The following is a 13,396-nucleotide window of genomic DNA, read 5'->3' as shown; positions in this document are numbered from 1 at the left end:
ATAAAATGGAGAAAGCGGGTAGAGCCGCGATTCCCAACTTACGGCACACGCCGCACGGAGGGGCAATTTGATTTTTAAGGGGGGGCAATTTGGAAGCTTGTTTAGACCAAGTTAATGGCATTTTAGGCTTCGTCCACGTGAATAGGATTTCACTTTTTGAACGATAAGAATTAAATGTCGTGGAATTTTAGAGATGCCTGTTTTGGCCAAAAATAGTTTGGGAACCGCTTCGATAGAGGAAGGTTTTTTGCCTCTTCGCGTAGCGCTAGAATGGTTCCCAACTTGCGGCAATTTGATTTTTAAAAGAGGGAGGGCAATTTGGAAGCTTGTTAAAAAAGGTTTGGGTACCACTGCGAAAGAGGAAGGTTTTTTGCCTTCTCTCGTAACACTAGAACTCTAGCGAAGCTGACTTTTGGGAGAGGGCAGAGAAAAGAAAGTCTTAACTTCACACAGCGCAGAGTTAAACTGTGGAACAGCTTCCCGCGGGAGGCGGCAATCATGGTTCCCAACCCTAAACTGCTTTTTTAAAGAGGATTAGGCAAAACTCACGAAGGAGAAGAGGGCTATCTGCTGCAAGGGAACTGGTAGGAGGCAGCTATGCTTCTGAATACCAGTTGCCAAAAGCCGCAGGAGGGGAGAGTTGGTCGTGTTCTCAAAACCCCGCTTGCGGGTTCCGTAGATAGGAATCTGGCCACTTTGCGAACAGGATACTGAACTAGATGGACCATTGGCTTGATCCAGCAAGCTCTTCCTATGTTCTTACATTTTTCCAGGAGGCATTTTAAATCTGCCAGGTGCATTTTGCACCTGGCTATTGGCCACTTGCAACCAAGTGAAGATGCCGAGGTGCCAGGATGGAGCCTGACATCTCCACCATCTGGATGTGCTGCCTGGGGATCCTTGGGCCATGAATGCACACTAGCGACACATCCTGTAGAATTCTATTCCTTATATTTTATCTGCACCATCGGAATGAATTTCAGGAACCAAAAAGCTGCATTGAAAAATATGATTTTCAAGCTGCATCACCTAGAAGTGGCAACATTTTGGTGACTTTCCCTTTTGGTGACTGTTATTATATATCTGAGTTTCTCTGTTTCCAGGGATCCTCCTGTGATGAGGCTGCATTTTAATTGTTTTAATGTTGTATTTTAATCTTGTTTTTAAGTTGTATTCGTTCTAATCATTTTTATTATTGGTTGTTAGCCGCCCTGCAAATCAGCTGCTGACCAATATAAAACAGGTGACAAGGCACACACGCACAGAATTAAACCACAGTCAAAATGTTAATGTAAAGCTAAAGAGAAATGTAACAATTCCAAAAACAACTACGAAATAAGCACAGAGTTCGGCAAAGAAATTTAATTTGTTATCGAAGTGCTTTTTCAAGATGCCATCCCTTCACCAAGTATCTAAAGTTCTAGAATGGTGGGGTTACTTCAGCCATGCCCCTTGCAGACCTAGGGCAGAGCTGCCTGCCCCCTTCCCCAACGCAGCAGAAGGCTTCATGTAGGGAAGTTAGGAACACCATAGCAGGAACTCATGCAGAGATGTAATAAGCAGCCTCCTCTGCGTTCTGATAACCTTTAGTCATCTAAGCTCTGTGTTGTTTACTGGCAGCGGCTGCTGGAGGCTGAATTTGTGACCTTGTGCATGTCTATCCAAAAGTTATTCCTTTTTTAAAAAAATAAAAAAAAATTAACTGGTTTTTCATATTAATATTTTACAATCACATATCCAATACACAACATAAAAACAAGATTCCAAAGAATCTCCTGGACTTCTCTCCTCCACTTTCTGGGTTTGATTGTTTATCATTTCCTCCTGCTTCTTTTATGATAATCCAAATCTTTTACCTCTACATTGTGTCCAAAATTCACCATTAAACTACAAGTGTTATTCCAATTCTACCAGGGTGGATTTGATTTAAATCACTAGTCAGTAAGACTTGATTTAAATCATTTTTATTTATTTTTTACAGAAAGATAATCTTAATATTTACAACCAGCTGAAGGTTTCATTTTTCGAATAATAAATTTTCAAAGTCGTTTTTTACAGTTATATAAAAAATTACTGATATGATTATACTATTAGAAATACATAGAACGATAATAATAATTATGAAATTATTGTGAAGTTTAATAAGTTAACTTTATATTTGGACAACTATTCTGCTGTACTTTATTGGAAGGAGAAAAATAATAATTTCCTTAATAACAATTTAAACAATTTATTTAACTAAATAACATTTTAGCATGTGTATCCATGTTTGTTGATGTGGTTAAACTATTAAAAAAAACTTAGACTGAGTTTTAGCACACATGAAAAACTTAAACAAATTTTTATTTCCTGATGAATAGCCTTTGGACTATAATGTAACTTAAATAAAAGACTATATTTAGAAAGATTTTTCCTCCAAAAGTATTTTATTTTAAAAATCCAATTTAAATTAAAAAATATCTGATTTAAATAAAAAAAATCTGATTTTAAAAAAAATCTGATTTAAATAAAAAATCTGATATTTTTATTTTTTTAAAAAAACATTGATTTTTTTTTTTTATCCACTCTGAATCCTATCAACGATTTTAGCTGTTTGCAATGGTTTTTAAAATAAATTATAAATTTTCCCCATTCCTTATTAAAATTTTGGTCTTCCTCTTTTCTGATTCTTTCAGTCATTTTAGCCATTTCAACATAATCTACCAACTTAATCTGCCATTCTTCTCTGGTAGGGACTTTATCTACTTTCCATTTCTGGCCAATAGCATCTGTGCAGCCGTGGTCACATACGTGTATTTATGTATCCAAAATGTACTCCCTTGAATTTAGGATTATGGTAGTAGTTTCATTTTATTTCTTCTAGTTTTCTAATAGTTAATTTGTTGTCCTTGATGTGAGTGTAACCTGATGTGTACACATGTTTCTTTTCTGGAATGCACGAATACATTCTGTACGTGTGCGTGCCCATGTATGTTCATATGAAGGCATATAATCTAAGTTGCAAAAGTTTGCTCCCCTAATAATTGTACAAAGGAAACTAGGCATATTTGTATTGCAATTTGCAAACTGGAGAATTGTGCAGTAGTGAACAAGCCAAATGCCAATTTCATTGGGTCCACTGGTCTGAAATATTATTACTGTAATATGAAAAGTGCATGTTTTCATGATGTTTCTAATGGATATTTTTCTTTGCTCTAATGAGGGTAAACTGGTCCTAGCCTGTAAAATTCTACTTTTTGCATTGTTTAGTTTTTTAATAGGTCAAGATATGCTGTAAATTTGGTGCAATGGGCAAGTAAATGCCAGCATTGGAAACTAGCTGACTGTACTCTGATAATTTGCCCATGTAGTGAGAGAATAAAAAACAGTTGAATGGTGTGATACACACCTACATAGGGAGACTGAGCCCTTTCATGATGCATAGCCAAGTTGCATGTGTGTCTTAGAGAATGGCAAAGAATGCAGAAAATGCATGTTTGCTTTTGTAGCTAGGATACAGTGGTACCTTGGGTTAAGTATTTAATTTGTTCCAGAGGTCCGTACTTAACCTGGAACTGTTCTTAACCTGAAGCACCACTTTAGCTAATGGGACCTCCTGCTGTGGCCGCGCCTCCACAGCACGATTTCTGTTCTCATCCTGAAGCAAAGTTCTTAACCAGAAGCACTATTTCTGGGTTAGCAGAGTCTGTAATGTATGTAACCTAAAGCGTATGTAACCCGAGGTACCACCATACTGTACTTTTGCTTATAACATGGCCATGCAACATGGTGCAATGAAATTGCAGCTACGTATTTTCTAAGTTTGTAAGTTTTCAGTTCATACACCTGGGTCCACAGATGCAATTATTATTATTATTATTATTATTATTATTATTATTATTATTATTATTATATTTATTTTATTATTATTTGTACCCCACCCATCTGATTGGGTGGCCCCAGCCACTCTAGACGGCTTCTGGCATATATTAAAAACATAGAAAAACGTAAAACCTTAAAAAGCTTCCCTATACAGTGGTACCTTGGGTTAAGTACTTAATTCGTTCCGGAGTTCCATTCTTAACCTGAAACTGTTCTTAACCTGAAGCATCACTTTAGCTAATGGGGCCTCCTGCTGCCGCTGTGCCGCCAGAGCCCAATTTCTGTTCTTATCCTGAAGCACTATTTCTGGGTTAGCGGGGTGTGAAACCTGAAGCGTATGTAACCTGATGCGTATGTAACCCGAGGTACCACTGTACAGGGCTGCCTTCAGATGTCTTCCAAAAGTTACCGTATTTTTTGCTCTATGAGACACACTTTTTCCCTCCTAAAAAGTAAGGGGAAATGTGTGTGTGTGTGTTATGGAGCGAATGAAGGCTGCGCAGCTATCCCAGAAACCAGACCAGCAAGAGGGATTGCTGCTCAGTGAAAGCTCACTGACTTCGCTTCACTGTAGAGGCGCTGTGCAGCTTTCCCTCTCTGCGCAGTGCCTCTTTAGCAAAGCGGGAGGAGAAACAGAGCCCCTTGCATTTCTCTTCCCACTTTGCTGGAGAGGTGCTGCACAGAGAGGGAGAGAATATTTTGTTTCTTCTGCTCCTCCACTAAACCTAGGTGCATCTTATGGTCGGGTGCGTCTTATGGAGCGAAAAATATGGTATATAATTACTCATCTACTTCACATCTGATGGGAGGGCATGTCACAGGGTGGGTACCACTGCTGAGAAGCCCCTCTGCCTGGTTCCCTGTAACTTTACCCCTTGTAATGAGGGAACCGCCAAAAGGCCCTTGAAGCTGGATCTCAAGGCTGAAGGATGGGGGTGGAGACACTCATTCAGGCCATTTAGGGCTTTAAAGGTCATCATCAACACGTTGAATTGTGCTAGGAAGCAGGTGTTATATGTTCTCAGCAACTGCAAGTGTAGTTTATGCGTTAACCATATTCCAACCTACACTGTGCTGCTGGCAGTGTATTGTGCAGTTTTAGCAACCCAGTTTCATTACTATCACTGAGATAATTGTCTTTTCTCTTGGGTAAGCTTTCCATTTATATTTCTACATTAAGCATAATAGCATAGGATTCCTCTTGTGCTTTGGGTTGAGATTCCAACCCTTTGGAAAACATACTGGGTTTTTTCTGTCTATACGACGCCCCCATGTATAAGACCCGCCTCCTATTTTGGGGAACTCAATTTTAGGAAAATGAGGGGAGATGGCCCAAAGGTGTTGAGCCTCTCCCCTCATGCAGCTGCAGGCAGGAAACACTCCCTAGATCATTTCAGCATGGAGCAGCATCAGGGGAATTTGTGCTCCCGCCAGCAATTGTGCTCCGATGCTGCTGCGTGGCGGAAACAATCCATGGAGTGCCCACTGCGCACAGTGACACGGGGGGGGGGGGGTCAAGTTGTGCTCCCACCAACGAGCTGCCTGGCAGTGCACAGCTTCTCCCCCCCCCCATGCAGCTGCGGACAGGAAACACCCCCCTCAGATCGCTCCCCGCTCACTGTGGCATTGGGGGAAGCCACACTCCCACCAATGAGCTGGCTGGTGGCGCACAGCTTCTCTTCCCCCCCCCCCCGCCATGCCATGATCCATGTATTGGACAACCCTGGTTTTTTGACATGATTTTTTAGTCAAAAAACCTCATCCAATACACGTAAAAATATGGTATGTCTTTCCTTGGTCCATAGCAACTATGCTTAATCTAGTAAAAGGTAAAGGGACCCCTGACCATTAGGTCCAGTCATGGCCGACTCTGGGGTTGCGGCGCTGAGGGAGCCGGTGTACAGCTTCTGGGTCATGTGGCCAGCATGACTAAGCCGCTTCTGGTGAACCAGAGCAGCGCACGGAAACGCCATTTACCTTTCCGCCGGAGGGGTACCTATTTATCTACTTGCACTTTGAGGTGCTTTTGAACTGCTAGGTTGGCAGGAGCAGGAACTGAGCAACGCCCCCCCCCCCCGTCGCAGCGATTCGAACCGCCAACCTTCTGATCAGCAAGTTTAACCCACAGCGCCACCTGCATCCCTGCTTAACCTAACTTACTGCAAAAGAATACATATAAACCAGCCTAGCAGGTTTATGGGGGAAATTGTATTTTTTGAAAGAAGAAAACTGAGCAAGAAGTTCAGAGATAATGCCCAAACTTATGCTGCTTTCAACTTGCTGTAACAGTATTTCTGTAAGTTTTCTATCTTTGGTTTATTTCATTTATTGGTAAATAATGTTTTACAACATTTAAAAAGCATACCTTAACTTTCTTTGGCCTGACTATTTAGCCATGATGGCAGGTGGTAGGGCGGGGCACATTCAGCTGAGGGGGGCCTCAGATTTTGCCCCCCCAGGATCTTGCCCTGAACCAAACAAATGACTATAGGTACTTTTTTGTTCAATGGAGTATCTCTGCAGTTCTGGGGTTCCACCACCAGAGGTCATTTAGGGTTTTAGAATGACAATTAGCCTAGCACTAGACGATGTCTGATTATCAAGATCATGGTATACCAACAGCTAAACATCGCAATATACCACTATCGCACAGCGTCCAAAATAACTCCGTTCACCTGTACGTAGTTCTGCGCTTATCACCTGGTAACTGCTAGTACCAATAGATTTTTCCTTGCCTTTTGCATATTGCTATAAATGTGATTCTGTATAATTTTTTATTAACATTTTTTCTCCAAAGTTAAAGCTCTAGAAGTAATAAGTACCACAGCAATCAAAGGTAAGGTAAGTGAATGTTCCCTAATAGACATGATTAGCGAAGCGGAAATGGCTTCTTGCTCTTTCAAGGGCCCAAGGAAGTTTTGGGTGTCTCACTTTTGTCTCAGATCAGACTTTATTCCTCGGCGCACCGTCCTGCCCTGACAAAACCACTGATTTATAGATTTTTACCTTTTTGTTCAATGAAATATAAGATAGCATAGTACTATGTAAAAATGAGAACAGCAATAATGGAGTTGAAATAGGAAATATCTCGGGAAGAATATACCCTATAAGAAAAGCAGGTCCTACATGCCCGGTATTAGATTTTAGATGCGGTTCTGCTATGTCAAAAGGCAAGGGAACTGACCAACTGAAATGAGCATCCTACATGAACACAGGCCAGAAATTAAAAGGGTTGCAAGTACGGCTGGGTGATGTCTGGTTCTCAAGATTGTGATATACCAGGAGCTAAACATTGTGATACACTGACATCGCATAGTGTCTGAAATAAGGGTGGAACCATGTAGAGGCGAATGGGTGATGTCCTGGTAAGTGCTAGTAGTTAGTGGCATAAAACTGATAGATTTTTAATTATGTTTTACATACTGCTACAACTGTGATTCTTTAGTACAGGTAATTTTTGATTAGCACATTTCTATCACAGGTAAGGTGAGAGAATGCTCCTTAATAGACAAGAGGAAGTCACAGGCACAAATCTGTATGTTGGGGAGATGAAATATACTCAGAGTCGCACAGTGATTTCATGCTCTTTATTCAGCTCATAGTGGTGAGGAGGAATGAATGAATGTCCCCTCAAAGTATCTGCTTTATATACATTATTTACACAATGGGCTGCACATGATTGGCTAATTCTGGAATTCTACTGTAAGCCAATCAGGTTGTGGATTCACTTATATCTGGAGCATGATTGGGTGGTTCCTGCCAACCAATCATATTGCTGCATTGTTCTAGGACCAATCAGACTGCTGCATTCTGAATCCTATGGTTCTGGACCAATCAGACTACTGCAATTTGGATCCTATTGTTCTAGGACCAATCAGACTGCTGCAGTTTGGATCCTATTCAACTCAGTACATAACACCCCTCCCCTCTAAGTTCCAGTCCTGCCCGGGAGGTCGCATTCATAGTCCTCGAGGTACGCTGGCGGCCTACGTGTGCGTTGTGGCCTGGGGTGTTCCCTGGTCCGGGGTTCAGGTTCTGGCTCGTGTTCCAAGGATGCTGGCTGTGATGGGCCTGTTTGGTCTGGCGCAACCGGCTCGCTCAGTCGTGGTTCTGGCTCCGGTGTCCTTTCGGCCTCGCAGGTCCTCTCTGTATTTACTGATTCTGCCTCTCCTGCTGCCCCCTCCTGCTCTATGGGCCTCACTGCCCCGCTGTTCCCTTGGGACTCCTCTGACCTTTCCTCCTCCTGGTTTTCTCCCGGGAATCGTCGCCGTATCTGGTCGCAGTGGCGGCGCCAGCATTGCCCCCCATCCGTTAGCACCTCGTACGACACAGGGCCAGTGACCCTGGTGACTGTGGCAGGTACCCATGCTGGGCCTGCCCCAAAATTCTTTGCGTACACTGGGTCCTGGGCCTTGAAGGTCTGGGGGTTCCTGCCTTCCCCCACCACTACCTCATCCTGAGCTCTATCGGGGTGAAGGCGGTCCATTCTGATTGCAAGGCGCCGACCCATTAGTAGTTCAGCGGGGCTCCGGCCAGTTGTTGAGCTGGGGGTGCTGTGCTGTGCTAGGAGGAACGTGGCAAGGCGGTACTCCCAATCCCCTTGCGTCATGCGGCGAAGGGTGTCCTTGGTGGTCCGCACCATGCGTTCTGCTTGGCCATTGGTGGCAGGGTGGAATGGCGCCGAACGGATGTGGCGGATGGCGTTCTGCGCTGTGAAGGTTTGGAATTCTCCTGACGTAAATGCAGTCCCATTGTCTGAGACAAGAGTGTCAGGGAGCCCGTGGGTTGCAAACAGCCTGCGTAGTACCCGGATGGCTGCAGACGTAGAAGTGGACGGTACCAGTGCAACTTCCAGCCATTTGGTGTAGGAGTCCACCACTATGAAGAATGTTTTCCCCTGAAAGGGGCCAGCGAAGTCCACATGCAGGCGTGACCATGGTGCTCGGGCGGACTCCCAGGACTGGACTGGGGCCCTTGGGGGATCTGGGCGGGATTCTTGGCAGGCCTGGCAGTGTTTGACCCAGGCCTCTATCTCTCCGTCGATCCCTGGCCACCACACATAACTCCTGGCCAGGGCCTTCATTCTTACTACCCCTGGGTGTGTCTCATGTAGGGCTGTGAGGACCCTTTTGCGGAGGGGCTGGGGAACAACAACCCTGCTTCCCCATAACAGGCACCCCTTGTGGGCCGACAGTTCATGTTTGCGGGTTGTGTAGCCAGCGAATTCTGGCCCAGGACTGCTGCTGGGCCATCCCCTCCACACCCAGTCCAGGACCCGGGAGATGACCCTATCTTTCTTGGAATGGTGTGCAACTTCTTGTGCCTGAATGGGGCGGTCAGGAAGCAGCTCCAGGCTCATAACCTCTTGTGCAGGTGCTGGGTCGGGGCCTGTTTCTGGTAGTGGTAGCCTGCTGAGGGCGTCCGCATGGCCCATCGCCTTCCCCGGGCGGTGAATCAGTGCATACTGGTAGCTGGCAAGGAAAATTGACCACCTGAGGACACGAGGAGACAGCACTTGGGGGGTCTGCTTTTCGGGAGCAAACAAGCCAAGCAACGTCTTGTGGTCAGTCACCACGGTGAAGGGCCGCCCGTACAAGAAATCATGGAATTTTTTTACTCCTTTCACGATTGCGAGCCCCTCCTTGTCTATTTGCGAGTAGTTCCGCTCGGTTGCGTTGAGTGTCTGGGAAAAGTATGCTACCGGTACCTCTCTCCCATCCGGGAGTTGGTGTCCCAGGACAGCGCCAATGCCATAGGGCGAGGCGTCGCATGCTAGCACCACCGGCAGCCTCTCGTCGAAGTGTGCCAAGACCGAGTTTGAGACAAGCAGGTCCTTGACTGCCTGGAATGCAGCCTCCTGGCGCTGGCCCCACACCCAAGGGGCCCGCTTGTCCAGGAGTCTGTGTAGGGGCTCTGCTACCGCCGCCTTGTGGGGAAGGAAGGAATGGTAAAAGTTCAATAGTCCCAAGAAGGCCTGAAGTTCAGTCTTGTTCTTGGGCGCTGGGGCATCAGAAATGGCCCGTACCTTGTCCCCAATTGGGTGGACCCCTTCTGCGTCCACCATAAATCCCAGAAAGTCCACCTGAGGCACTCCTAGTAGACATTTTTCCCGCTTCACCTTGAGACCCGCCATCTGGAAACGGTGCAGAACGGTGCGGAGGCGGTCCTCAAACTCCTCTGGTGTGGGCCCAGCAATCAACACATCATCGAAGAAGGGGGTGACGCCAGGAATCCCTTTAAGGAGCGAGTCCATTAGATTCTGGAATATGCCTGGTGCCACACTGATACCGAATTGCAGCCGCTTTACCCTGAATGCTCCTCTGTGCATCACAATTGTCTGTGCCTCTGCTGTGGCCTCATCTACTGGAAGCTGTTGATATGCTTGGGCCAAGTCCAGCTTGCTGAAAATTTTCGACCCAGCCAGGGTGGCAAGGACATGGCTGACCACTGGCACTGGGTATGCATGGGCCGTGAGGGCCTTGTTTATGGTACATTTGTAGTCTGCGCAGATGCGGACTGAACCATTAGGCTTGACAGGTGTGACGATTGGGGTTTCCCAGGGGGCATTAGGCACCGGCTCCAGCACTCCTTGCTCCACAAGCCAGTCCAATTCCTCGTCTATACAGGGTTTCAGGGCGAACGGGACCCGGCGGGCCTTTAGCCTGACCGGTCGTACTGCGGGGTCAAGCTGTAGAGCAATGGGGGGGCCCGTATACTGTCCCAATTTCCCATCGAAAACCTCTGGAAATTCCTTGCATATGGCATCCACGTCCACTTGTAAGGTAGTGTGGTTCACCCCGGTGATGGCTAGCCCCAGTGGTCCAAACCATGCCAATCCCAGTAAGCTAATGTAGGGGCCCTTGACCACAAGCAAGTCCAGTTGCCACGTCCGCCCTCGGTATTGCACCCTGAAGGTCCCCACCCCCATTGTGGGGACCTTACGTTTCTGGAAGTCCCGGAGGGTGAATGGGGCCGGCCTGAGTTTGGGACCCCCAGTAGGACACAGTTTCCTTAAGGTCCTTGCCGAGATTATGGATAGATTTGAACCCGTGTCAAGCTCCATGCGGCATGGGGCCCCCTCTATCCGTACCTCTACATAAATTTTCTCTATGTTGGGGTAGGGCAGCTGGTATACCTGGACGTCCGTGAGCTCCGTCGAGTTGCCTTGGTGCGTTGGGCCCCGGGACCTGGGGCTCTTGGATTGGTCATCTGATGCCTGGCGTCGGGTGGGCTGAGCCCGACACACCCGGGCGATGTGTCCCAATTTTCTGCACTGCCTGCACTCTACGTTGCGGAAACGGCAGGTCCTCCTCTCGTGACTTTCCCCGCAGCTTGCGCAGTTCCCTCCTTCTCGTCGAGGCAGCTGTGGTATGTGGGCTGCTTGAGTGTCCTGCTGTACTCGGTGCACTTCCTCCCTGTCAGATCCTGAGTCGTCGGTGAAGTCTTCGTGGTGAACCCTCGGTTGGGATGGCAGGCTCGGCCGTGCCTCTTGTGTCGACCTCTTGGCAGCTTCCGTTGCCAGGGCCTCCTCCAGAGCGACCTGGAACGTTAGGTCCTTCTTAGCGTAGAGGCGTCGTTGCAGCTTCTCATCCTTCAGGCCACCGACGAGGCGGTCCCGAAGCATGTTCTCCAGCTCTGAGAAGTTGCAGAACCGGGCGGCTTGGCGGAGAGAGGTCACAAACCCAGTTATGGTTTCCCCAGGGGCTTGCCGCTTTGCTCAGAAGGCATTTCGATGAGCCACCACTGAGGGCTGTGGCGAGAGGTGCCCCTTCAGCTGTTCCATTATTGTTTTGTATGGAACAGTAGCAACGTCTTCAGGCGCAAGGAGAGCCCGGGCGATTTCAAATGTCTCCTCTCCGCAGACGCTGAAGAATATTGCCCTCTTCTTGGCGTCTTCTTCATCGGTGACCCCTTTGGCTTCTAGGAGGAAGGTAAAACGGGAGGCGTACGCTTCCCAGTCTCCAGATGCTGGGTTGAACGGCGAGAAGCTGCTGTCGGTTGCCATTCTGAGTTCCTTGTGTCCTGGAGCTGAAGCCTGGATACACGGTGCGAGGCAGCGGTGCGGCAGGTGGCGGTGCTGCGGTGCTGTGTGTGGCAGTCAGCTCAGCGGGATCCCATCCTCGTCGCCAGTGAAATATACTCAGAGTCGCACAGTGATTTCATGCTCTTTATTCAGCTCATAGTGGTGAGGAGGAATGAATGAATGTCCCCTCAAAGTATCTGCTTTATATACATTATTTACACAATGGGCTGCACATGATTGGCTAATTCTGGAATTCTACTGTAAGCCAATCAGGTTGTGGATTCACTTATATCTGGAGCATGATTGGGTGGTTCCTGCCAACCAATCATATTGCTGCATTGTTCTAGGACCAATCAGACTGCTGCATTCTGAATCCTATTGTTCTGGACCAATCAGACTGCTGCAATTTGGATCCTATTGTTCTAGGACCAATCAGACTGCTGCAGTTTGGATCCTATTCAACTCAGTACATAACAGGAGAGTTGGGCAGCAACATGGGCTGCAATTTGGGAGGCGGCTTCCTATTCCTTCAAGGGTGTCGGGAGGACCAGGTGGGAAGGAATGAACAAATGGAGAGTGAAAGAAATCTACTCTCCATTTTTTTTCATTCCCACCCTACCCCCAGTGCACATACCTGCGCAAATTGTGAATTTATCAGGTTTAGCCAGTTTTGGGAAGGCAGCAACATCCCAAAGATAAATGAGACAGACGGACTTTGGTAATACACCTCTGCTCTGCTCCCTGTTCAGAAAAACTGCCAGACTTCCAGATTAGGGGAGTGGATCATCTCAATTTTGTGGCATCTTAGCTGTGCAACAGCAACTCAGTCCTGCACCTAGCAGGGCACCTGGCTCTGGGAAGGAAGATCCAGGGTTCTGGCATGGTCCTAAAGACTTTCCCTCCTTCCCAAAGATGGGAAGCACTTTCTGTGCTTCCATCATTGGGAAGGCGGTCCCAGGGCTCTGACATCCCAGAGCCTTTGCACCACCCTCCAAAAGCCAAACAAAATGGAGGCACTCTTGTGATCTTTGGTAAAATGGCCGCCTCCGGAAAGCCGCTATTTAGTGCCCCCAAGTGGATCTTGGTAATTTTGTTCCAGCTCTGCTTGACACCTGTGCGGAGAAACCACTAGCACCTCTCTGAATTTTGTACTGCAGCAGAGCAAGGATCCTGGCTCCAGGAATTAAAGTCTAGGGCTCTGGCAGGATCCGAGAGCTCGTTCTTCCCAAAGCTGGACAAGTGCTTACTGGGCAGGAGGTCTTTGGAAGCACCTCAGATCGCCCTCCCACCTCCACCTTCCCAAAGTCTGGAAAGCAGCCCTCCACCTTGCTGGGAGCCCTGTTCTGGGGATTACTGGCTTTGCACATTTTTTGCCCTCAGATTTTATCCCCCTTACTAAAGCAGTGGTAAACATATATTTATCCTTCTTTTCAATGAGGTGTCTATGCATTTCTGATTTTCCACCACTAGAGGTGCATTTAGAAGTTTTCAATTACTGAGATAGTATAGCAC

This window comes from Podarcis gaigeae (genome assembly GCF_964106915.1).
Source record: "Podarcis gaigeae genome assembly, chromosome: Z".
NCBI classification, from domain to species: domain Eukaryota; kingdom Metazoa; phylum Chordata; class Lepidosauria; order Squamata; family Lacertidae; genus Podarcis; species Podarcis gaigeae.
This window is presented reverse-complemented; position numbering follows the sequence as displayed.